Source organism: Macaca mulatta, chromosome 7, assembly GCF_049350105.2.
Source record: "Macaca mulatta isolate MMU2019108-1 chromosome 7, T2T-MMU8v2.0, whole genome shotgun sequence".
Lineage (NCBI taxonomy): Eukaryota > Metazoa > Chordata > Mammalia > Primates > Cercopithecidae > Macaca > Macaca mulatta.
In genome coordinates this window covers 108,032,438-108,055,954 of record NC_133412.1, presented here as the reverse complement: position 1 = coordinate 108,055,954, position 23,517 = coordinate 108,032,438, and the positions used below count along the sequence as shown (strand labels likewise).

At 41.9% G+C, this 23,517-nt stretch overlaps 1 protein-coding gene and 1 long non-coding RNA gene across 5 annotated transcripts in view; one reads left to right on the top strand and one right to left on the bottom strand.

Annotated features, from left to right (window-relative positions):
- The window catches only part of LOC144330214 (uncharacterized), a 71,841-nt gene extending 48,686 nt beyond the window's left edge, over positions 1-23,155 (top strand). Inside the window, exons 3-4 of one of the 4 annotated variants that reach the window (XR_013396197.1) lie at positions 7,124-7,621; positions 23,135-23,155. The gene's annotated coding sequence lies outside the window, so the exon portion shown is untranslated. Of the gene's footprint in view, positions 1-2,422; positions 2,840-7,123; positions 7,622-8,838; positions 8,873-23,134 lie in introns of those variants that run through there. The other 3 variants (XR_013396198.1, XR_013396200.1, XR_013396195.1) reach the window with 3 other exon arrangements.
- Positions 15,406-22,807, bottom strand: LOC144330229 (uncharacterized). The gene is made up of 3 exons (XR_013396215.1): positions 21,050-22,807; positions 15,799-16,486; positions 15,406-15,522 (listed from the first exon to the last, which is right to left on the bottom strand). It is a non-coding gene; the product is annotated as an uncharacterized LOC144330229 (long non-coding RNA).
- Positions 23,156-23,517: the final 362 nt, after the last annotated feature.

The window sequence follows — 23,517 nt, the reverse complement described above, 5'->3', positions numbered from 1 at the left end:
CTAGCACATGTAGGTGCTCAGTAAGTTCTTATTGATTGATTGGTGTATCCCAGAATTGTTTTTGAGTTGTAAATCACAGTACCGCTTTGCTGATTCATGTTTAATATTTGCTTCACTATAAAAATTGTAAAGTAAAAAACAGCAAGAAACTCTACAAATGGTGAACAATGGCTATAAATCATAGAACCATCTTTGTTTTTGTGAGAAGTATTCTTTTTTTTTTTTTTTTTTTTTTTTTTGAGACGGAGTCTCACTCTGTCGCCCAGGCTGGAGTGCAGTGGCGCGATCTCGGCTCGCTGCAAGGTCCGCCTCCCGGGTTCCCGCCATTCTCTTGTCTCAGCCTCCCGAGTAGCTGGGACTACAGGCGCCTGCAACCACGCCCGGCTAATTTTTTGTATTTTTAGTAGAGACGAGGTTTCACCGTGTTAGCCAGGATGGTCTCGATCTCCTGACCTCATGATCCACCCGCCTTGGCCTCCCAAAGTGCTGGGATTACAGGCGTGAGCCACCGCGCCCAGCCTGAGAAGTATTCTTACTTCAATTAGCAGTCTTTCTATTCCCGACCACCTATCCCAAAGGAATCATCATCAATAATGCCATCTCTGCATACAAAAGATATTCTTTAATGATGACTCTTAGCTGAGTTAGCATTTTCACTTTCTTTTCCTTTTTCTATTCTTTTTTTTTTTTTTTTTTTTTTTTTTTTTTTTTTTTTGAGACAGAGTCTCGCTTTGTCACACAGGCTGGAGTGCAGTGGCGCGATCTCGGCTCACTGCAAACTCCGCCTCCCTGGTTCACGCCATTCTCCTGCTTCACGCCAGCCTCCTGAGTAGCTGGGTAGCTGGGACTACCAGCGCCCACCACCACGCCCGGCAAATTTTTTTTTTTTTTTTTTTTTTAGTAGAGACAGTGTTTCTCCATGTTAGCCAGGATGGTCTCTATTTCCTGACCTAGTGATCCGCCCGCCTCAGCCTCCCAAAGTTCTGGGATTACAGGCATGAGCCACCGTGCCCAGCCTATTCTTACTTTTTTTTTTTTAGCACCACTTGCTTTTGAAGCATTTTTACTTTTTGTATTTCCTTCTTTCTAGAGTTACTATGGTAGGCTGCATCTAAAATGGCTCCTAAGTACCATACCTTCTGGTTTTCACATCCTTGTGTAATTTCCTCCTCTTTTGCATGGGCTGGACCTAATGACCTGTTTCAAAAGAATAGAATATGGCAAAGTGACAGAATGTCACTTCTGAGATTAGGTTACAAAAGACTGACTTTCATCTTCCTCTCACTCTCTCTTGCGCTCTCACTTGCTCATTCCAACAAAGGAAATTGCCATGTTGGGAACTGACCAAAGGATAGGTCCATGTGGCAGAAAAAAGGAGGGTAGCCTCTAGTCCACAGCCAGTGAGGAATGGAGGCCCTGAGTCCAACACCCTGATAGGGACTAAGTCCTACCAACATCAACATCTAGTCAAGCCTTAAGATGACTGCAGCACCCGCTCAACACCTTTTATACAGCCTTATGAGAAACCCAGAGCCAAGAGACCCAAGTAACCTTTACCTAGCTTCCTTACTCATAGACTCTGTAAGAAAATAATTGTTTATTGCTTTTTAAGGCACCAAGTTTGGGGGTAATTTTTCATACAGCAAGAGATAACTAATACAGATTCTGTTTGATGAATATTAACTTATACCTAACTCAGATTTCACTCAAAGAAATTAATATGCATGTGAGAAGATACATTCTTTACCCAGCCAAGGAAGGTATTGCCTAGGAAAAACTTAGATAGTTGCCAACTGATTGTATCATAATCTCACTTCTGAGTTTAGAAATTAATATTAAAGGACTGTAGTTTCCAGTCAGACTTTTCCATTTAAAAACCATGAGGTTCTGTTTTTACAAGTCATAGGTACTTAATTAGTTCTCTACTATTCTGTAAAATAATACACTCCTAGTTCTGTGATAACTCTGGTCAATTCTAGAAATAAGTATTCTTTAGTACAAATTACCAGAGCCTGTGGATTTGAATGTATCGATCTGTTTTATTAAGCAGGCTCCATTTTGTGAAACTCAACTGGAAAACAGACAGTCAACCTGACAATTCTCATAAATAGTTAATTTAAGAAATTTTGTTTGTTTTTTTGTATAGGGTCTTACTCTGTTGCCCAGGCTGGAGTGCAGTGGCACTATCATGTGTCACTGCAGCCTCAGCCTCCCGAGTAGCTGGGACTGCAGATGTACACCACCATGCCCAGCTAATTTTTAAAATTTTTTTGTAGAGACAGAGTTTCACGAAGTTGCCCAGGCTGGTCTCAAACTCCTGGGCTCAAGCAGTTCGCCCACCCCAGCCTCCCAAAGTGCTAGGATTACAAGTGTGAGCCACTACACCTGGCTAATTTTTTTTTTTTTTTTTTTTTTTTTTTAGACAGAGTTTCCCTCTGTCACCAGGCTGGAGTTTAGTGGCACGATCTTGGCTCCCTGCAACCTCCGCCTCCCGAGTTCAAGTGATTCTCCTACCTCAGCCTCCTGAATAGCTGGAATTACAGGCACGCACCACCACACCCAGCTAATTTTTGTATTTTTAGTAGAGACAGCGTTTCGCCATGTTGGCCAGGATGGTCTCAATCTCTTGACCTTGTGATCCACCCACCACCCCCTCCCAAAGTGCTGGGATTACAGGCGTGAGCCACCATGCCCGGCCTAATTTTCTATTTTTTGTAAAGATGGGGTCTCTGTTGCCCGGGCTGGTCTCAAACTCCAGGGCTCAAGTCTTGGCCTCCCAAAGTGCTGAGATTTACAGGCATGAGCCACTGTGCCTAACCAAAAAATTATTCTTAAGCTGGTGAGTACATAAATGTTTCTTTATTATTTTTTAAATCTATATATATGTTTTATACAGTCTTTGTTGTGTGTAATACATTTCATAATAAAAAAAAAGGTTTAAAAAAAACAAGCTTTCTGACTTGTTCTGATATTTAAGATTTTGGTAAAAAGTTTTAAGTTTTAAAGAGTGCATATGTGCTGGTCCGAGTGCAGTGGTGTTTATGACTAATTGATCACAACCGGTTACAGATTTCTTTGTTCTTTCTCTACTCGCACTGCTTCACTTGACTACCTTTAGTAAATAAATAAATAAATAGAGTGCGTATGGTAGTTAACCAAAAAAAGAGTGTTTTCTAAGCTTCCATTAAGTCTATCATACACTATCATTAATTCCCCTAAGACTGTGTCAAGTTACCTATTTACTGAAGATCGGTTGCTCAGATCCTCCAAAGTTCATTAATCCTTTAGTTTTGGATGATAAAGAGTGAAAAAACAAACCTTAAAGAGAAGCCCACAGAACTAGAGAAAAAAAGAAGTTGCCTCCTTTCTCATCCTTCATAGACACCTGCCCACCGAGGCTGATGTCCTTTTTCAAATGTTTAGTCAGACCCCAAGCGCTACGTTTGACCCTGGTATTAAAAGTCCCATTCTGCCTTTACTACTCATCTCTGAACTTTTAATATCTCATTACAATATTCAATGAACTGATATTACATGCCATCATTTTTAAGTTTGGAATTAGATTAAACTTGGAACTATATTGACAAATCTGGTTTGTTCTAGAACTTAATACCACTTAGAACTTTTGTTTATTATGTTTTGTAAATTAAATGCCATTTTTTACCTTTTAAAATTATCTTCCTATTTTTTATTCATTCAGCAAATATTTACATACCTATAGTAAAAGTATATAAACCCAATATATAGTAATATATCCACAAATGTCCAGGATAGAAATGCAGCAGTGAACAGGCAAGCTTGTAGTCTTTAAATAAATTACCAACTGTAATGTTGTTTGACATTATGTTTTTAAACAACGTATAACCTATTGTTACAGGGAGTTATATGTACCTATATATTACTATATATCTTCCAATATAGGCTTGTAATAAAGTCAGTATACTCACGCTCTCTTTTCTAAGCATGTCTTAACAGGTTAAACCACACAACTGTGATATTTATATATTATATAATTAACATCTTAAATAACAGCTTTGAAATTTCTTAGTGATAGATTGCACTGCACTAAAATTTGAGACAGGGCCGGGCATGGTAGCTCACCCCTATAATCCCAGCACTTTGGGAGGCCGAGGTTGGTGGATCACCTGAGGTCAGGAGTCTGAGACAAGGCTGGCCAACATGACAAAACCCCATCTCTACTAAAAATATAAAAATTAGCCTGGCATGGTGGCACACACCTGTAATCCCAGCTACTCAGGAGGCTGAGGCAGGAGAATCACTTGAACCAGGGGTGGAGGTTGCAGTGAGCCAAGATTGCACCACTGCACTCCAGCCCGGATGACAGAGCGAGACTCTGTCTCAAAAAATAAATAAAAATTGGGCAGATACACTTAGTATCATACACATTAAAACAGGAAAAGATTAACCCTCATCACACATATACTCAAATCAAAGTTAATGACACTTGGTTTTCTTTTTCTTTGTTTTAGTAAAAATTACAATTAAAGAAAGAAACTATCTTTGAGAACCTGAACTTTCAGTCTATGGATATTTAATGAAAATAATGATATTAGTTATCACCTTTGAAGAGGGGAGGATTCAGGGAAGAAAGACCAGTACCATCCATCTGTATTAGATTGCTTAATTGAAGATATTTAGCAAAAGCACACTGGAGACTAATAGAACTGCCCAAAGGTTTTTCTCCTCTTTGATCTACGTATTGTGTCTCACATGACACAAGTGTGACACACCACCTCAAACACAAACTTGCCCTTTCCATTCAAATACCAAACTGGCCAAGTAGGGTGGATAGAGTGCTGTGTCTCCTTCCTGGTACAGTGTGCCAGCAAGGAAAGTCTCTGTTAGATCACTTCCTGCATCTTCAAAACAAAACAAGTCTTCACGTAAGAGATATTACCACCCCTATAAAAGTTCCACCCATCAAAATAGGAAATCCTCATCTGTTGCTTACAGCAGTGTCACAAAGCACTATGTCACAAAGTGTCACAAATCATTTTTAATCATTAAAAATGATTAAATACCTTGACTAAAGAGTTCAGTTTCTAAAAACTTAATAATCAGGTATTTGCAGAATGATTTATGTATGATGATTTGCTACAGTGTTGTTTTATAATGGTAGTAAATTAGCAACCACCTAAACGTCCAGTAGCTGGAAATTGATTAGGTATAGGACATCCATATCCACACCAGCCTGGGTGACAGAGTGAAACCTTGTCTTAACAAAAAATAAACAAAAAGTAGACAGCTGCAACTTTGGATGGCCAAAGGGCTGGCAGTGATAGGAACAGCTACTTCAATAAAGAGAACAGAAAACTGAAAGCTGTTAATTACACATTTTCTATTCTGTGCTTTGCTTTCCAGGAAGTCACATGTTCATTAGACTCCTTTTTATTTAAAAACTGGATAATACTTCTTTCCCACCTTATAGTTACCTCCCAAAATACAGTCAACACAATGCTGTGCTTGGCTACTTTGGCTAAGAATACTCCCAAATCAGCATTTCGAACCAACAGTATCAGACCAGATCAAGAGAGGTAGACTGATATGTTCCAGCTCTCTGTTATGACCGAGCAGGAAGTTTCCGAACAAACCTCCACTTCTCAGGAAGTTTACGTCAAACTTAGTATTTACATCCTGTTGAATATAGTCTTAATTTTTTTCTCAATTCTAGATACTATTTGAATTAAAATGTTTGAGTAATCTGTCCTCAAATTTTTTTTTAACTCTTAATAGACTATGTATATCTGTTCTAAGTGACACATGGAATACCTCCATGACTAATAATGATAAAAGTTAAAGATTGTTTTTAGAATTAAGTACCTATAATTATAACTATTTATATCCCTATGCATCATCTCTTATTCATTTGATCTCTCAAGTAGGTCCTTGTTGACTATGTTCTGATTAATTCATTATGCAGTTAATATACTATATGCAAACAAATAAAACCCTCAGTGGAGCATCCTGATGTTTCTCTCCAGGACTTACTGTGTAATATTGACGTGGAAAAGGTGACAAGATGCTGGGTCTGATGCTTCTAGCAACTGGCTGTATGACTTTGGCTAAGGCCCTTAACCTGCAGTTTTCTCACCTGAAAATAAGAGGGATGGGTTAAATGATCTTTAGTATATCTTCTGTGATTGTACTATGCACGAGTGCCAATCTTTATCTTACATACAGTAAAGTCATACTTTATTATATTTGTTTGTTTGTCTTTTGAGACAGGGTCTTACTATTTCACCAGGCTGGAGTGCAGTGGTACAATCATGGCTCACTGCAGACTCAACCTCCCAGGCTCAAGCAATCCTCCCACCTCAGGCTACCAAGTAGTGGGGACCACAGGTTCATGCCAGCTAATTTTTTTTTTTTTTTTTTTTTTTTTTTGAGACGGAGTCTCGCTGTGTCTCCCAGGCTGGAGTGCAGTGGCATGATCTTGGCTCACTGCAAGCTCCGCCTCCCGGGTTCACGCCATTCTCCCACCTCAGCCTCCCAAGTAGCTGGGATTACAGGCGCCCGCCACCACGCCCTGCTAGTTTTTTGTATTTTTAGTAGAGACGGGGTTTCACCATGTTAGCCAGGATAGTCTCGATCTCCTGACCTCATGATCCACCCACCTCGGCCTCCCAAAGTGCTGGGATTACAGGCTTGAGCCACCGCGCCCGGCCTGCTAATTTTTTTTTTTAAGAGACGATGTCACCTTGTTGCCCAAGCTGATCTCAAACTCCTGGGCTCAAGCAATCCTCCTGCCTCTGCCTACCAAAGTGCTAGAATTAGAGGCTTGAGCCACTGCTCCTGGTCTCATACTTCATAAATTGAAAAAAAAGACATATTCTAAGTATAAGCCACAGGACAAAAACTGTGCATCTTTGTAGATGTGCTAGTTAGGATTATGGTTGCGAGTAATAGAAATCTGAATGGATCTTGATTTCTCTTAGATAACAAGGTGAATGTATTTTAAACACATAAAGAGTCTCACAGAACCCAAGGACACAAATTGAACTGGACATAAGGAGCCACGAAGGTGAATGTCAAAGAGACTCTGTCTCATGTGTCCTCCTCCCTTTGTACATCAGCTTCATTCTGCCTTCTCTCTGTCCATCAGGTTCTTCTGCTTCCCCGAACCACAAGGTGGAAAACAGAACATGCTGGCAGCTCTTCAGTTTACAAATTATAGTGTGGACACATGAAGAGAGATGGCTGTTTCTCAGTCCAAACGCCATGTCCCAGGAAAAGGCTCCAACCGGCCCACATTGGGGCAGATGTCCACCCCAGGACTTATCAACTGTCATCTATAGTTGGGACAGCCTCTATTGAAAATGATGATTTTCAATTCAATTCTGAGGAGTAGGCAGGAAAGGGAAACAGGGAAACTTTTAGAAGGAGGATATAAGTAGAAAATCTAGGCTGGGGCCAGGCACGGTGGCTCATGCCTGTAATCCCAGCACTTTGGGAGGCCGAGGCCAGCAGATCACGAGGTCAGGAGTTCGAGACCAGCCTGACCAACATGGTGAAACCCCATCTCTACTAAAAATAGAAAAATAAAAAAACCCATCTCTACTGGGCGTGGTGGCACGTACCTATAATCCCAGCTACTCGGGAGGCTGAGGCAGGAGAATCACTTGAACCCATGAGGCGGAGGTTGCAGTGACCTGAGATCACACCACTGTACTCCAGCTGGGGCAACAGAGGACAGAGTGAGGCTCCGTTTCCAAAAAAAATTAAAAAAGAAAGAAAGAAAATCTAGGCTGGGTGCAGTGGCTCACGTCTGTAATCCCAGCACTTTGGGAGGCCAAGGCAGGTGGATCACGAGGTCAGGAGATCAAGATGATCCTGGCTAACACAGTGAAACCCAGTCTCTACTAAAAATACAAAAAAATTAGTTGGGCGTGGTGGCATGTACCTTTAGTCCCAGCTACTTTGGAGGCTGAGGGAGGAGAATCGCTTGAACCTGGGAGGCAGAGGTTGCAGTGAGCCAATATCGTGCCACTGCACTCCAGCCTGGGCAACAGAGCCAGACTCCATCTCAAAAAAAAAAGAAAAAAGAAAAGAAAAATCAAGAAAATCTAATTGGGGTTCACACACTAAAATATCAGTGTTGATAGTATTTTTAAATTTTGAAATAATTATAGCTTCACAGGAAGTTGAAAAATTAGTGCAGAGAGGTTCTCTGAACCCTTCACCCAGTTTCTCCTAATGGTCAGGTCTTACATAACTATAGTGCAATATCAGTTGTAAATTTTTTATTGAGACAGTTGATTTTCATATTATTTCCCTTTTATTATAGCACATGTGCCTCACTATGGTAAACATTTTACTGAAGAATAACATACAGAAAAGTGGACAAATCTTAACTGCACAGCTCAATGAATTTCCATGAAGTAAATATACCCATGTGATAATCCAGCTCAAGAAACAGAAAATCACTACCACCCCAGAAGACTGCCTTATACTACCATCTCTTAAGAGTGAATCACACATTGGTGTACTCTTTGTATCTGGCCTCTTTTCCCTCTCCTCTCCTCTCCTCTCCTCCTCCTCTCCTCCTCCTCTCCTCCTCTCCTCCTCCTCTCCTCCTCTCCTCCTCTCCTCCTCCTCTCCTCCTCTCCTCCTCCTCTCCTCCTCCTCTCTTCCTCCTCTCCTCTCCTCTCCTTTCTCTCTTTCTTTTCTTTCTTTCTTTCTGTCTCTCTCTCTCTCTCTCTTCTTTTTTTTTTTTTTTGAGACGGAGTCTCACTCTGTCGTCCAGGCTGGAGTACAGTGGCGCGATCTCGGCTCACTGCAAGCTCCGCCTCCTGGGTTCACGCCATTCTCCTGCCTCAGCCTCCTGACGGGATTTCACCGTGTTAGCCAGGATAGTCTCGATCTCCTGACCTCGTGATCCGCCCATCTCGGCCTCCCAAAGTGCTGGGATTACAGGCGTGAGCCACCACACCCGGCTTCTTTCTTTCTTTTTAATTTTTATTTTTGTTTGAGATGGAGTCTCATTCTGTCACCCAGGCTGGAGTGTATGTCGCAATCTCGGCTCACTGTAACCTCCGCCTCCCGGGTTCAAGCAATTCTCCTGCCTCAGCCTCCTGAGTAGCTGGGACTACAGGCATGCGCCACTGCGCCTGGTTGATTTTTATATTTTTAGTAGAGACAGGGTTTCGCCATGTTGGCCCGGCTGGCCTCGAACTTCTGACCTAAGGTGATCCACCCACCTCGGCCTCCCAAAGTGCTGGGATTACAGGCGTGAGCCACTTCACCTGGCTGTTTCCAGTCTTTGTTCAACATTATGTTTGTGAAGTTAATCTGTGTTGTTTTATATAATTATAGTTCACTCATTCTTTCATGGGCTTAAATCTTTTTACAATAAAATTTTAAGAGAATAAAATTGTAAAAAAAGTTTAAGCTCATGACATGCAATAAACTGTACAATTCGATGTGTTTTGACATGTATACACCCATATCAGTAACGCAATCAAGATTATGAATATATTTACTTCCTCAAAATAGTCCATGATTTTTTTGTTTTGTTTTGTTTTGTTTTTTGTTTTTTAAGACGGAGTCTCGCTCTGTTGTCCAGTCTGGAGTCCAGTGAGTGATCCCAGCTCACTGCAACCTCTGCCTCCCGGTTCAAGTGATTCTCCTGCCTCAGCCTCCTGAGTAGCTGGGTCTACAAGCGTGTGCCACCGTGCCTGGCTGATTTTTTGTATTTTTAGTTAAGACGGGCTTTCACTGTGTTAGCCAGGATGGTCTCCATCTCCTGACCTCATGATACGCCCACCTCAGCCTCCCAAAGTGCTGGAATTACAGGCGTGAGCCACCGTGCCCGGCCAACTTATTTTCTACAAAAAAACAGATCCAAAATTGAGCAAAATTGACCATGAAGAATTCTGATGACAAAATTGCAAGTGCTTTTGTGCAGCAAACTACATAGAGGCTTTTAAACTCCAAATGGGATAAAGTTAAAGATTTTTTTCCTTAAGTTGTCCTTTTTCAAAATTTTATTAAATATTATGTTCTTTTTTCTTTTTATTATTTATACTATCTTTTTGAGACAGAGTCTCGCTCTGTTGCCCACACTGGAGTGCAGTGGTGTGATCATGGCTCACTGTAGCCTCAACCTCCTGGGCTCAGGTGATCCTCCCCTCAATGCCCCCAGCAGCTGGGTCCACAAGTGTGCCACCACACCCAGCTAATTTTTAAAATTTCTTATAGAGACAGGGCCTCCCTATGCTGTCCAAAGTGGTTTCAAAACTACTGGGCTAAAGCAATCCACTGGCCTCGGCCTCCCAAAGTGTTGGGATTACAGGCATGAGCCACTGCACCCGACCCAAATACTACGTTCTTAACAAGAAAACTGAGACTTAATAATATCTAGACATGAATCCAGGTGTGGTGGCTCACGCCTGTAATCCCAGCACTTTGGGAGGCCAGGGCGGGAGGATCATGAGGTCAGGAGATCAAGACCCTCCTGGCTAACACGGTGAAACCCCATCTCTACTACAAATACAAAAAATTAGCCAGGTGTGGTGGTGGGCACCTGTAGTCCCAGCTACTCGGGAGGCTGAGGCAGGAGAATGGTGTGAACCCGGGAGGCAGAGCTTGCAGTGAGCTGAGATTGCGCCACTGCACTCCAGCCTGGGCAACAGAATGAGACTCTGTCTCGAAAAATAATAATAATAATAATAATATCCGGACATAGATGCATATCTTCGGCCATCTCTTTCAAGAGTAGGCTGAGCCCAGTGAAGTGATAAATAATAAATGTGAATTAAAACTACAGGGAGCCACCTACCATTGTGATTTAGAGTGCAAGCACTAGAGTTAGGTAGTTTGGATTGGAGTCGTAGCTCTAATATTTGCTGGATGAGTAACTCTGGAAAATCTTGTTATCCTCCTTTGCCTCCGTTTCTTCATCTATAGAATGAAGATAGGCCAGGCACGGTGGCTCACGCCTGTAATCCCAGCACTTTGGGAGGCCAGTGCGGGTGGATCATGAGGTCAGGAGATCGAGACCATCCTGACTAACACTGTGAAACCCTGTCTCTACTAAAAAATAGAAAAAATTAGCCAGGCATGGTGGTGGGTGCCTGTAGTCCCAGCTACTCGGGAGGCTAAGGCAGGAGAATGGCGTGAACCCGCAAGGCAGAGCTGGCAGTGAGCCAAGATCATGCCACTACACTCCAGCCTGGGCAACAGAGCGAGACTCCATCTCAAATAAAATAAAATAAAATGAAGATAAAAGTATCTACTGCATAGGGTTATTGTAAAGATTAAAAGATAATACAAGTAAATATCTTTTTTTTTTTTTTCATTTTAAACAAGAAGTTTATTTAAACAAAACACTTGAAGGGAAAACTATGATTTTTTTTTTTTTAGAGTAATTTATCCCTACTTCAAGACAGAGTGCCCTATGTGTAACAGGTGCATACAAAAAAGTTATAAAATTGTCCTTGGTTTAACAAGGATAAATGAAAAACATTAAAATTCTCCAATTGAACAAGGTATGCAAGGATTTTTATGTTGCTTTGTTAAAACAGTGAGAGCAAAATAACTTACTGGAATATAAAGATAAGAGCTGAATGAGCATGCCACTAATGGAGAAAGCGGGTATTTTCACAGAATCAGTATTTTTTCCCATCCCACTTCCACTTGATGTCAATCAAAACATACCATTGCTATTTAGTTTAAAAAATGCAATATGGGTCGGGCGTGGTGGCTCACTCCTGTAATCCCAGCACTTTGGGAGGCCAAGGTGGGTGCATCACCTGAGGTCAGGAGTTCGAGACCAGCCTGACCAATATGGTGAAACCCCGTCTCTACTAAAAATGCAAAAATTAGCTGGTTGTGGTGGGTGCCTGTAGTCCTAGCTACTCAGGAGGCTGAGACAGGAGAATTGCTTGAACCTGGTAGGCAGAGGTAGCAGTGAGCCGAGATCACGCCACTGCACTCCAACCTAGGTGACAGAGCAAGACTCCGTCTCAAAAAAAAAAAAAAAAAAAAAAATGCAATATGTGTATCCACATATACCAATTATTTTATGTACAATAAAAAAATGGGAACTGGAATAAAGAAGCAGTTTCCCTTTTCAGTAGACACCTCCTATCTGCTGGTGGAACACATCAATTATATCTACATCCTCCATTTCCACCTGTGCAGGTGTGTCTGTTTCATTGATTGGCTGACTGTCAAATGGGAATCTGAGCTGCCTCATTGACAATGCCTTGGGCTTTTCCTCGGCCGTGGCAAATACCAGAGTCTTCTCAGCTGCTGCTTCACAAAAGAGGTACCAGCTCCTCACTGAACGAACACACAGTGCAGCACCAGGAGTGACAGAAGAAGGAGGCAGCAGCGGTGGTTGAGGGACAGGGTGCGTGCACGTCCAAGTACAGTTCTTAAAATGCTGATGGCATACAACATATGCTCAATAAATACCTGATTTTTTAAAAAGACAATGACTATGGAAAACTCTTGATCATTAACCCAAAGGGAGAGTCTAGTTTCCAGGAAGCATTTGTTTGTATACACTATTTTACCCAAGGATACACTTTTTTCCCCGTGGCAGCGTGACTCATCTTAGTCTCTAATTTTTGACCTGGTAAGACATCTTTTTTGGTCTCTTAATTTCTGGCTCACTTGGCCCTGACTTGGTGTGAATGTTCTTCCTGACATTCCAGTGACTGATTCTCAGCAAACCACAACCCCTTTTTGGTTCCTACCCTATCTTCTCTGTGTTGGCAACTGGACTCACCTATTCTTCAGGACTTTCAGGAATGCACACTCTGGTAGCTCTCTATTGACTTTACTGCTCATTCATTCTAACAGAGCAATGTTCCAGTTCTGACTTAAGTTCCAGAAGAACTTCTGTGGCTCTAGCAAGTTGTTATTAAAAGGTGTTGAGGCCAGGCATGGATGTTCTTGCCTGAAATCCCAGCACTTTAGGAGGATCTCTTGAGGCTAGGAGTTCAAGACCAGCCTGGACAACATAAGAAGACCCCCTCTCTACAAAAAATACAGGTGCACGCCACCATGCTTATGCCACCATGCCCGCTACTTAGGAAGGTGAGGTGAGGCGATTGCTTAAGCCCAGGAGTTCAAGGCTGCAGTGAGCTATGATCACACCATTGCACTCCAACAGAGTGAGACCCTGTCTCTAGGGAGGAAAAAAAAAGAGTATTGGATTCATTGTCCTATCTAGAATGAAACTTCTTCATTCTAAATTAGCATAACCATCATGAACTACCTACCTTCCTGGCACTGACTGACCACCCCACCATTTTCCCCTTTAGTGAATCAAAAACAAAACAAAACAAAACAAAAAACAGGTGTTGAAATTGAGCAAGGAAGAGGGGCCTTATATGTATTTGTGCTTCTCTAAATCTTATTGAATATGATGCCCAAAAATATGCCATTAAGACTGTACTTTCAGGGATCATTTCTACAGTTTGTTACAAATATATGCTATTACTAGCTTGATAGGTCATACTTTAACACTTTTTCTTTCTAATAAATAGGTATGCTTTCTAAAATTTGGCTAAGTTATGGGCAAATCTATATTCTCTTACCCAAATCAGATAATAGACTAGACAGTAAGCCCACAAAACCATAAACCAGGCACCACCATTCACTTGGTAGCCAGGACCTGAGTTATAAATATAGTGACTCACAGAAAATAATAAATTTTCATTAGGCTGGCCTCCCCCAAGTTAAATCTGTAACATGAAACAGCCATTTTAAAGTGGTGTCTAGGCAGGATATGGTGGCTCACACCTGTAATCCTAACACTTTGGGAGGCTGAGACGGGCAGATCACCTGAAGTCCAGGGATTCAAGATCAGCCTGGCCAACATGGTGAAACCCCATCTCTACTAAAAATACAAAAATTAGCCAGGCGTGGTGGTGGGCCCCTGTAATCCCAGCTACTTGGGAGGCTGAGGCAGGAGAATTGCTTGTGCCTGGGAGGGAGAGGCTGCAGTGAACCGAAACTGTGTCACTGCACTCCAGCCTAGGTGACACAGTGAGACTCTGTCTCAAAAAAAAAAAAAAAGTGGTGTCCAGTGACCAATACAATGTATGCTGAGAAAAGAAAAAGTGTCAATATTGATTACAAAGATAAAAAATGGAAAAAAAAAAAAACTATAGAAAGAAATGGCCATAAAAGGGATAACCTTCTGTGGAAGATGTATATAAACTATAACTTTGTCGAAAAATAACATTTACATAGCACTTCACAATATACTTTTCTTATACTCTACCTCATTTGTTCCTTGTAACACTATTCTAATGTTGGTGCTATTATTGTTCCTATTTTTAAAATGAGGAAATTACCACCAGGCACAGTGGCTCACTCGTGTAATCCCAGCACTTTGGGAGGCCCAGGCGGGCAGATCACCTGAGGTCAGGAGTTTGAGATCAGCCTGGCCAACATGGCAAAACCCCATCTCTACTAAAAACACAAAAATTAGCTGGGCATGGTGGCGTGCGCCTGTAATCCCAGCTACCCAGGAGGCTGAGGCAGGAGAATCACTTGAACCCAGGAGGCAGAGGTTGCAGTGAGCTGAGACCACGCCATTGCACTCACTCCAGCCTGGGCAACGAGAGCGAAACTCCATCTCAAAAAAAAAAAGAAAAAGAAAAAACATGGGGAGACACAGTGAGTGTGAAAGGTTAGGTAACTTGTCTATGTTCACCCACTTAAAAACAGGCAGAACCAGGACACAATTACACTTGCCCTGATTCCAAGTCCTGGACTTTTCCCATGACATCATGCTGCCTCACCTAGTACATGGGACACAGTTAAATGCGTAGAAGAACTTAACTAGATAGGCTTGTAAATCTTCATTTTTAGGAATCTTCAAGAAGCGCATATGTCTTACATAATTTTAACCAATCTGGCAGCAGATTTTTAGGCATAATAATCTTTTGAGGTTCTTTTCTGCTCTTTCATTTTCAATTACTGTCAGACTACTCTCCAGTACTGCTTATGACTTATATCTACCCCAGCTGCATATGGTAAATTTTAATGTTACATATATTTTACCACAATTTTTAAAAATAAATTGAAAAAAAAAATTTTTTAGTGAAACAGGGTCTCTTCGTTACCCAAGGCAAGGCTGGAGTGCAGTGGCACAATCATGGCTCACTACAGCCTCCTGTGCTCAAGTGATCCTCCTACTTGAGCCTCCCAAGTAGCTGGGACCATAGGCGCATGCCACCAAGCCCAGCTATTCTTGAAAACTTTTTGTAGAGAGGAGGTCTCTCTATGTTGCCTAGGCTGATCTTGAAGTCCTGTGCTCAGGTGATCTTCCTGCCTTAGCCTCTCTAAGTGCTGGGATTACAGGTGCAAGCCACCATGCCGATAATTTTAAAACTATGCATATATTATTTTATTATATTATTTGCATTTTTTTTTTTTTTTTGAGACAGAGTCTCATTCTGTCACCCAGGCTGGAGTGCAGTGGCGCAATCTTGGTTCACTGCCACCTCTGCCTCCCGGTTCAAGCGATTCTCCTGCCTCAGCCTACCAAGTATCTAGGATTACAGGCACAGCCACCACACCTGGCTAATTTTTGTATTTTTAGTAGAGACAGGGTTTACCATGTTGGCCAGGCTGGTCTCAAACTCCTGACCTCAAGTGATCCACCTGCCTCAGCCTCCCAAAGTGTGTGGTTTTTTTTTTTTTAAAGCAGGGTCTCATTTTGTCACCCAGGCTGGAGTACAATGGCATGATCTTGACTCACTGCAGCCTCAACCTCCTGGGTTTAAGTGATCCTCCTGCCTTTTTACCCCACCCCACCCCCCGACCCAAGTAGCTGGAACTACAGGCCTGCACCACCCTGCCTGGCTAATTTTTGTATTTTTTGTAGAGAAGGGGTTTCACCATATTGTCCAGGCTGGTCTCAAACTCCTGAACTCAAGCAATCCGCTCACCTTGGCCTTGGAAAGTGCTGGGATTACAGGCGTAAGCCACTGTGCCCAGCCTAAAAAGATAATTTTAAAAGCATAGGAAATATGAGTCCTTAGCTGTATTATTGAAAGCCTCTATGACCTCCATGTTTGTGTTACAGAATTACCAGTTAAGCCACTATAGCATGGAAACACCAGATACAAATGTGAATTTAGTTAAAGAGTTGTGTGTTTGTGTGTGTGTAGACAGTGGATGTCTTGGATATCTTGTCTACCTTAGATATGATTCTTCTTCCGACTGATTCACCAGAAGCATCAGGCCTCTTTGCTTCTTCAGTATCTTGTGCCTTGGCTGTTACAGGTGGAGGTGGAAAAGAAATTGCTAATGATGCTGCAAATAATTTCCTTCACCTTCTAACCTGGAGATTGGTTGAAGGAAGAAGAAAGGTGACTGTCAGAGTCCCTACTGGCCGTGCCTCTCAGCCACATGACCACTGACTGAGTCACTTAATTCCTCCCCAGAGTCAGAAGTGCCCCAGCACCAGATCGTTTATGGATACCCTAACCACTTTTTCACACTCCTTGAGGTTTAGCTTTAAATGTTTTAAGAACTAGCAAAGTGGGGCCAGGTGCGGTGGCTCACACCTGTAATCCCAGCACTTTGGGAGGCCAGTGCGGGTGGATCATGAAGTCAGGAGATCGAGACCATCCTGGCTAACACGGTGAAACCCCGTCTCTACTAAAAATATTTTTAAAATTGGCCGGGCATGGTGGCGGGCGCCTGTAGTCCCAGCTACTCGGGAGGCTGAGGCAGGATAATGGCGTGAACCTGGGAGGCAGAGGTTGCAGTGAGCTGAGATCGCGCCACTGCACTCCAGCCTGGGCAACAGAGCGAGACTCCATCTCAAGAAAAAAAAAAAAAAAAAGAATTAGCAAAGTGGGCCAGGCGCAGTGGTTCACGCCTATAATGCCAGCACTTTGGGTGGCCGAGGTAGGCAGATCACCTGAAGTCAAGAGTTCAAGACCAGCCTGGCCAACATGGTGAAACCCCGTATATGCAAAAATACAAAAATTAGCCGGGCATGATGGTGAGTGCCTGTAATCCCAGCTACTCAGGAGGCTGAGACGGAAGAATCGCTTGAACCTGGGAGGCAGAGGTTGCAGTGAGCCAAGATCTCGCCATTGCACTCCAGCCTGGGCAACAGAGCGAGACTCCATCTCAAACACAACAACAACAAAAAATTAGCAAAGCTGATTATTTGATCTTGGTGAGTACTGGCAAATGCTGAAGGTTATTTCAGAACATTGACCCTGGCCAGGCGTGGTGGCTCACGCCTGTAATCCTAGCACTTTGAGAAGCCAAGGCAGGTGGATCACCTGAGGTCAGGAGTTTGAGACCAGCCTGGCCAACGTGACAAAACCCCATCTCTACTAAATATACAAAAATTAGCTGGGCGTGGTGGCGGGTGCCAGCTACTTGGGAGGCTGAGGCAAGAGAATTGCTTGAACCCGGGAGGCAGAAATTGCAGTGAGCCGAGATCGTGCCATTGCACTCCATTCTGGGCAACAAGAGCGAAACTCCTTCTCCAAAAAAAAAAGAAAAAGAAAAAAGAGAAAACGTTGACCCTGAACAGTAATTCTACAAGAAATTATTATCACATTTGGCAAAGGGAAATTTGTTTAGTCAGCACTAAATAAGGTGGTGGCCGGGCGCAGTGGCTCACACCTGTAATCCCAACATTTTGGTATGCCAAGGCGGGCAGATCACATGAGGCCAGGAGTTTGAGACCACCACATGGCGAAACCCCATCTCTACAAAAAATACAAAAAATTAGCCAGATGTGGTAGTGCAGCTACTTGGAAGACTGAAGTAGGAGGATCACCTGAGCCTGGGGAGGTTGAGGCTGCAGTGAGCTGCGATGGTGACACTGCACTCCAGTCTGGGTGACAGAGTGAGACCTTATCTGAAAAATAAAATAGCTGGGCACAGTGGCTCACACCTGTAATCCCAGCACTTTGTGAAGCCTAGGAGGAAGAACTGCTTGAGCTCAGAAGTTTGAGATCAGTCTGGGCAAACATGACAAAACCTTGTCTCTACAAAAAATTTAAAAATTAGCCAAGTGTGGTAGTGTGAGCCTGTGGTTCCAGCTACGTGGTAGGCTGAGGTGGGAGAATCACCTGAACCCAGGGAGGTCAAGGCTACTGCGAGACCTGATCGAAACACTGCACTCCAGCCTGGGCAACAGAGTGTGAGACCCTGTCTCAAAAATAAATAAATAAAATAAAGTGGTAAAGGCATACTAAAACTAGTGCCCCTTATGTGATTAAAATATATCATCACTATCATTGTTTTGGAAAGTTGAGAGGTATTAAATATGAGTAATTTACAAATCATGGTCATTTTTCCTTTGTTGAATGTTCAACATACATTTTTTAAAAAAGAAGTCTAGGCTGGGCACGGTGGCTCACGCCTGTAATCTCAGCACTTTGGGAAGCCAAAGCGAGTGGATCATGAGTCAGGTGAAACCCCATCTCTACTAAAAATACAAAAATTAGCCAGTCATGGTGGCACACACCTGTAATCCCAGCTACTCAGGAGGCTGAGGCAGGAGAATCGCTTGAACCCAGGAGGTGGAGGTTGCAGTGAGCTGAGATTGCACCACTGCACTCCGCCTGGGGGACAGAGGGAGATTCCGAAAAAAAAAAAAAAAAAAAAAAAAAAAAGAAGAAGAAGTCTATTGAAACCCTTTTTCTAGCAAACAAACAAACAAACAAAAGTTTAGAATAGTTTTACTAGGAAACCTTTATCTTCGGCAGGACACAGACTAAAAAACATTTTTTAATAAAAGGAAAGCTTTATCAAAATTCTCACCAACCTTATAATGAATAGAAAGTATATGTTAGGAAGTAACAAAAGATATCTTAAGTCTAAAAACAACTCACCTACCAACAAATTATATGATCTTGAACAAGTCACTAATCACTGCTTAACCACTGTTTCTTCATCAGCAACCTGGAGGTAATAATACATCTCCAACCTAGCTAAGATGGAAGTTTACATAGAGTAAAATAATGGATGAGTAAGTGCTTTGGAAAGCATTGCATGCTACACTTATAATTATTGTTGTTAATAAAGATAGTTTTAAACAAAAAACATGGTAAGGAGAGGGAGAAAGACAAAACGAGAGATACATATCTATATATCTTATATATATATCATATATATGTATATGATATATTATATATATAAATGTAAGCCTAATGCAAGATGGAAACTAATCAAGAAATTTTCATTATTTTTATTCTATCCTATTAGACTAATTATTATTATTTTTTTTTACAATAGAGACTGGATTTCGCTGTGTCACCCAGGCTGGAAGGCAGTGACATGATGATCATAGCTCTCTGCAGCCTCGAACTCCTGGGCTGAGTGATCCTCCCACCTTAGTCTCCTGAGTAGCTGGAACTAATAGGCACACACCACCACGCCCGGCTAGAATAATTATAATTGTACTATTTAAATATTATTTTAATACTTGAAACAATATTTTCCTGTGGCTTAGCCCTACTCAGACATTAGCTGACACATGTAGTCCAAACCACAGTTTCATTAAACTAATGAGAAACTACCAGTCTATCTTTGGAATCCTGGGTTGTTCCATAGGTGTAGAGTAGGATTAGCACAGGTCTAAGGGATTCAACTCAAGTGAGTTGGGGGTTCCTTATCACCAAAATGATAGATGTATTATAGATTCTCCTAGGAGTTCTGCTAAGTTTCAGACAGTATGTGCTACCAGGGGATTCCAACTGCCATAAGCTTAAGGAGTAACAGGACCAAACTGGGTTTTTGGTTTCACTAGAATTATCCTTTCCTGGGGATTTTCTGGAATTTAAGTACAACCCGATGATACATTAGATAACAACTGACCAGATTAGATGCCCTGAACCTCCCAAATCATCAGGGACTAGAGACTGAGTTACTATTGTCCCGATAGTAGAAGTTTGTGGTTTTGTACTGAGACTGTTACCAAAACACCATGGCTCAGTCTAGGTCCTGCTCCTCGCTACACAGAAAGCCAATGACTGAGACAATGGGTATTGCCAAGGCAGAAGGCTTTGATCAGGTGCTGCAGTGGAGGAGACGGGAGATCAGTCTCAAATCTGTCTCCCCTGCCAACTAAAATTAGGGGTTTATATAGCAGGTAAGAAATATAACAATGTATAGGAAAACAGTAACTCGGGGACGGTTAAGCAAGTAATCATGATGACTGAGGGGCCTGGCCTCTCCTTGGATGAGATGATCCAGTGAGTTTTAGTTATTTGATACTTTCCCAGAGGCCTGGGGGTCCTTTCCTGAGGAAGTAACTCAGATAAAATAAATGTACATTTCAAGCTTTAAGACCAGAAGTGTCCATTTCTATAGATAGATAGATAGATTTTTTTTTTTTAAATAGAGAAGGGGTCTTACTATGTGGGCCAGGCTGGTCTCAAATTCCTGGGCTCAAGTGATCCACCCGCTTCAGCCTCCCAAAGTGCTGGGATTACATGCGTGAGACACAGTGCCAGCACATCCAACATGTTCTGGTCTTCCCACACTTCTGACCCTTCGCCTGCACTTCCTTACTTTTCATCAACTCACCTAAAAACAGATGTCCTCAGATAAAATGCGTCTTAACTTCCTCAAATTAAACTACTTCAATATATAGACTTTCACTTCCCCCAGTCAGCACCTTACTTCCTATTTAACAGTTACCTGTGTTCTTAATCCCTTTTAACCACCTTGTGCTCTCTTAATTATTCTATTATATTATTTATCATCCTCCTCCCCAATATACTTCTTCTCAATTAAATCTATCTTTTTTTTTTTTTTTTTTTTTTTTTTTTTTGGAGACAGGTCCATTGGAGTGCAGTGGCGTGATTACAGCTCACTGCAGCCTTGACCTCCCAAGCTCAAGCCATCCTCCCACCTCAGACCCCCAAGTAGCGGGGACAATAGGCACCAGCACACCCAGCTAATTTTTGTATATTTTGTAGAGAAGGGGTCTCACCATGTTGCCCAGGCTGACCTTGAACTACTGAGCTCCAGCAATCTGACCACCTTGGCCTCTCAAAGTGCTGGGATTATAGGAGTGAGCTACCACGCCCAGCCTCCATTAGCATTTTAACCTACTTAAGCTTCTCCCATCAGAACCAAAAACAAAACCAGAATATTCTTTGATCTTTTATCTCTCTCAGATACTGCCCTGTTCTTCTCACCTAACTTTCTTGAAAGAACTGTATGCACTCACTATTCTTCACTTCCCACTCAGTCTTTGGTCCACTGCCAGCTGCCTTTGACCACTAACATTCCTCTACAAGGCCACTAACGACATCCAAGTCTCAGAAATCCAATCAACACTTTAAAAAAAATTGAGATATGATTCACATCTCATAAAGTCTCATAAAATCCCGTAAGACTCACCTTTCAAAGTGTACAATGTATCTTTTAAAGTGTACAATACAGTGTTTCTTTTAGCATATTCATAAATTCATTCAACTATTACCATTTAATTTCAGAACATTCTCATCACTGCTGTATCCTTTCACAGTCACTACCAATTCCCCCTCCCTACAGCCCTTGACAACCACTAATCTATTTTCCACCTCTATGGATTTTCCTTTTCTGGACATTTAATATAAATTGAATCACACCATGTGACCTTTTGTGACTGGCTTCTTTCATTAAAGATAATATTTTATTTATTTATTTATCTATTTATAGCTATACCTACTGAAATGGGATTTCTTTTTTAGTATAATGTTTTCGGGGCTCATCCATGTTGTAGTATGTGTCAGCACTTTACTCCTTTTTATTGTGCAATAATATTCTGTTGTATGGATATACCTCAGAGTGGTTACGCTATTTTGTTTATCCATTCATTAGTTGATGGACATTTGGGTGGTTTCCACTTTTTGGCTATAACGAATAATGTTGCTGTGAACATTCAGGTACAAGTTTTTGTGTGGACATATGTTTTCAATGCTCTTAGGTGGAATTGTGGAATTACAAAGTCATATGATAACTCTGTTTAACCCCTTTGCCCCAAGAATACCCGCTGGCAGTGCTTGCAGCTGCAGCGTTTACTCCAAGATAACCTTGCCACGAAATATTATTGTATTATTAATACCTTAGTAAGCATATTAATATTTATTATTTTCACATTGCTCTAGTATATTGACTTTGGAAACAAAAGACATTATTCTACTTATAGCATTCCATTTTTAGTTGTATTTCCATTTACAAAATATAGTAATTCTTGATCACTGAAAATGTCAAATCCTAAAAAATGTAGCAGCATTCTCAAACAGTTGTTGGCTGAAGATTCATTTGATGGATCTGATTTTTCTGAAATAGAAGATTTTGATGATTCAGACAATTCTGATGTTAGTTCTGTTTAGAAATAACTCCAAGAACAGTTTTTGTATTTTATTTTCACATGAAAATCAGTCAGACTTTCTTCAGCCTCAAAGAACATGTTTATGTAAAATTAAATGAGTGCTGGCAGCAAGCTGTGTTTTTTTTTAAATCTAAACTGGAAAAGGATTAAATTTTGAGAAAGTGCCAAACTGTTTTCCAAAGCACCTGCACCATTTTACATTTCCACTGTTAATATACAATAGCTCTAATTTCACCAACACTTGCTATTATCTGAGTTTTTCTTCCCAGGTGATCTAGCAGGTGTGAAGTAGTATCCAATTGTGGTTTTGAAGTTGGATTTTTCTAATGACTAACAATGTTGAACATCTTTTTATGTGCTTATTGGCCATTTGTATATCATCTTAGGAGAAATGTCTATTCAAGTCCTTTGCCTATTTTTAAATTGGTTTTTTTGTTGTTGTTTGAGATGGAATTTTGCTCTTGTTGCCCAGGCTGGAATGCAGTGGTGCAGTCTTGGCTCACTGCAACCTCTGCCTCCCCAGTTCAAGTAGTTCTCCTGCTTCAGCCTCCTGAGTACCTGGGATTACAGGCACGCACCACCACGCCCGGCTCATTTTTGTATTTTAATTTTTTGAGATGGAGTCTCACTCTGTCGCCTAGGCTAGAGTGTAATGGCACAATCTCGGCCCACTGCAACCTCCACCTCCCGGGTTCAAGCGATTCTCCTGCCTCAGCCTCCTGAGTAGCTGGGACTACAGGTGCCCGCCACCACGCCCAGCTAATATTTTGTATTTTTTAGTAGAGACAGGATTTCACCGTGTTGGTCAGGCTGGTCTCAAACTCCCAACCTCGGGTAATCTGCCTGCCTCAGCCTCCCAAAGTGCTGGGATTACAGGCATGAGCCACCGTGCCCGGCCTGTATTTTTATTTTTTGAGATGGAGTCTTACTCGGTCATCTAGGCTGGAGTGCAGTGGCACAATCTTGGCCCACTGCAACCTCCACCTCCTGGGTTCAAGCAATTCTCCTGTCTCTGCCTCCCAAGTAGCTGGGACTACAGGCGCACACCTCCACGCCCAGCTAATTTTTGTATTTTTCTTTTTCAGTAGAGACAGGGTTTCCGCATACTGGCCAGGCTGGTCTCGAACTCCTGACCTCAGGTTTTCCACCTGCCTCTGCCTCTCAAAGTGCTG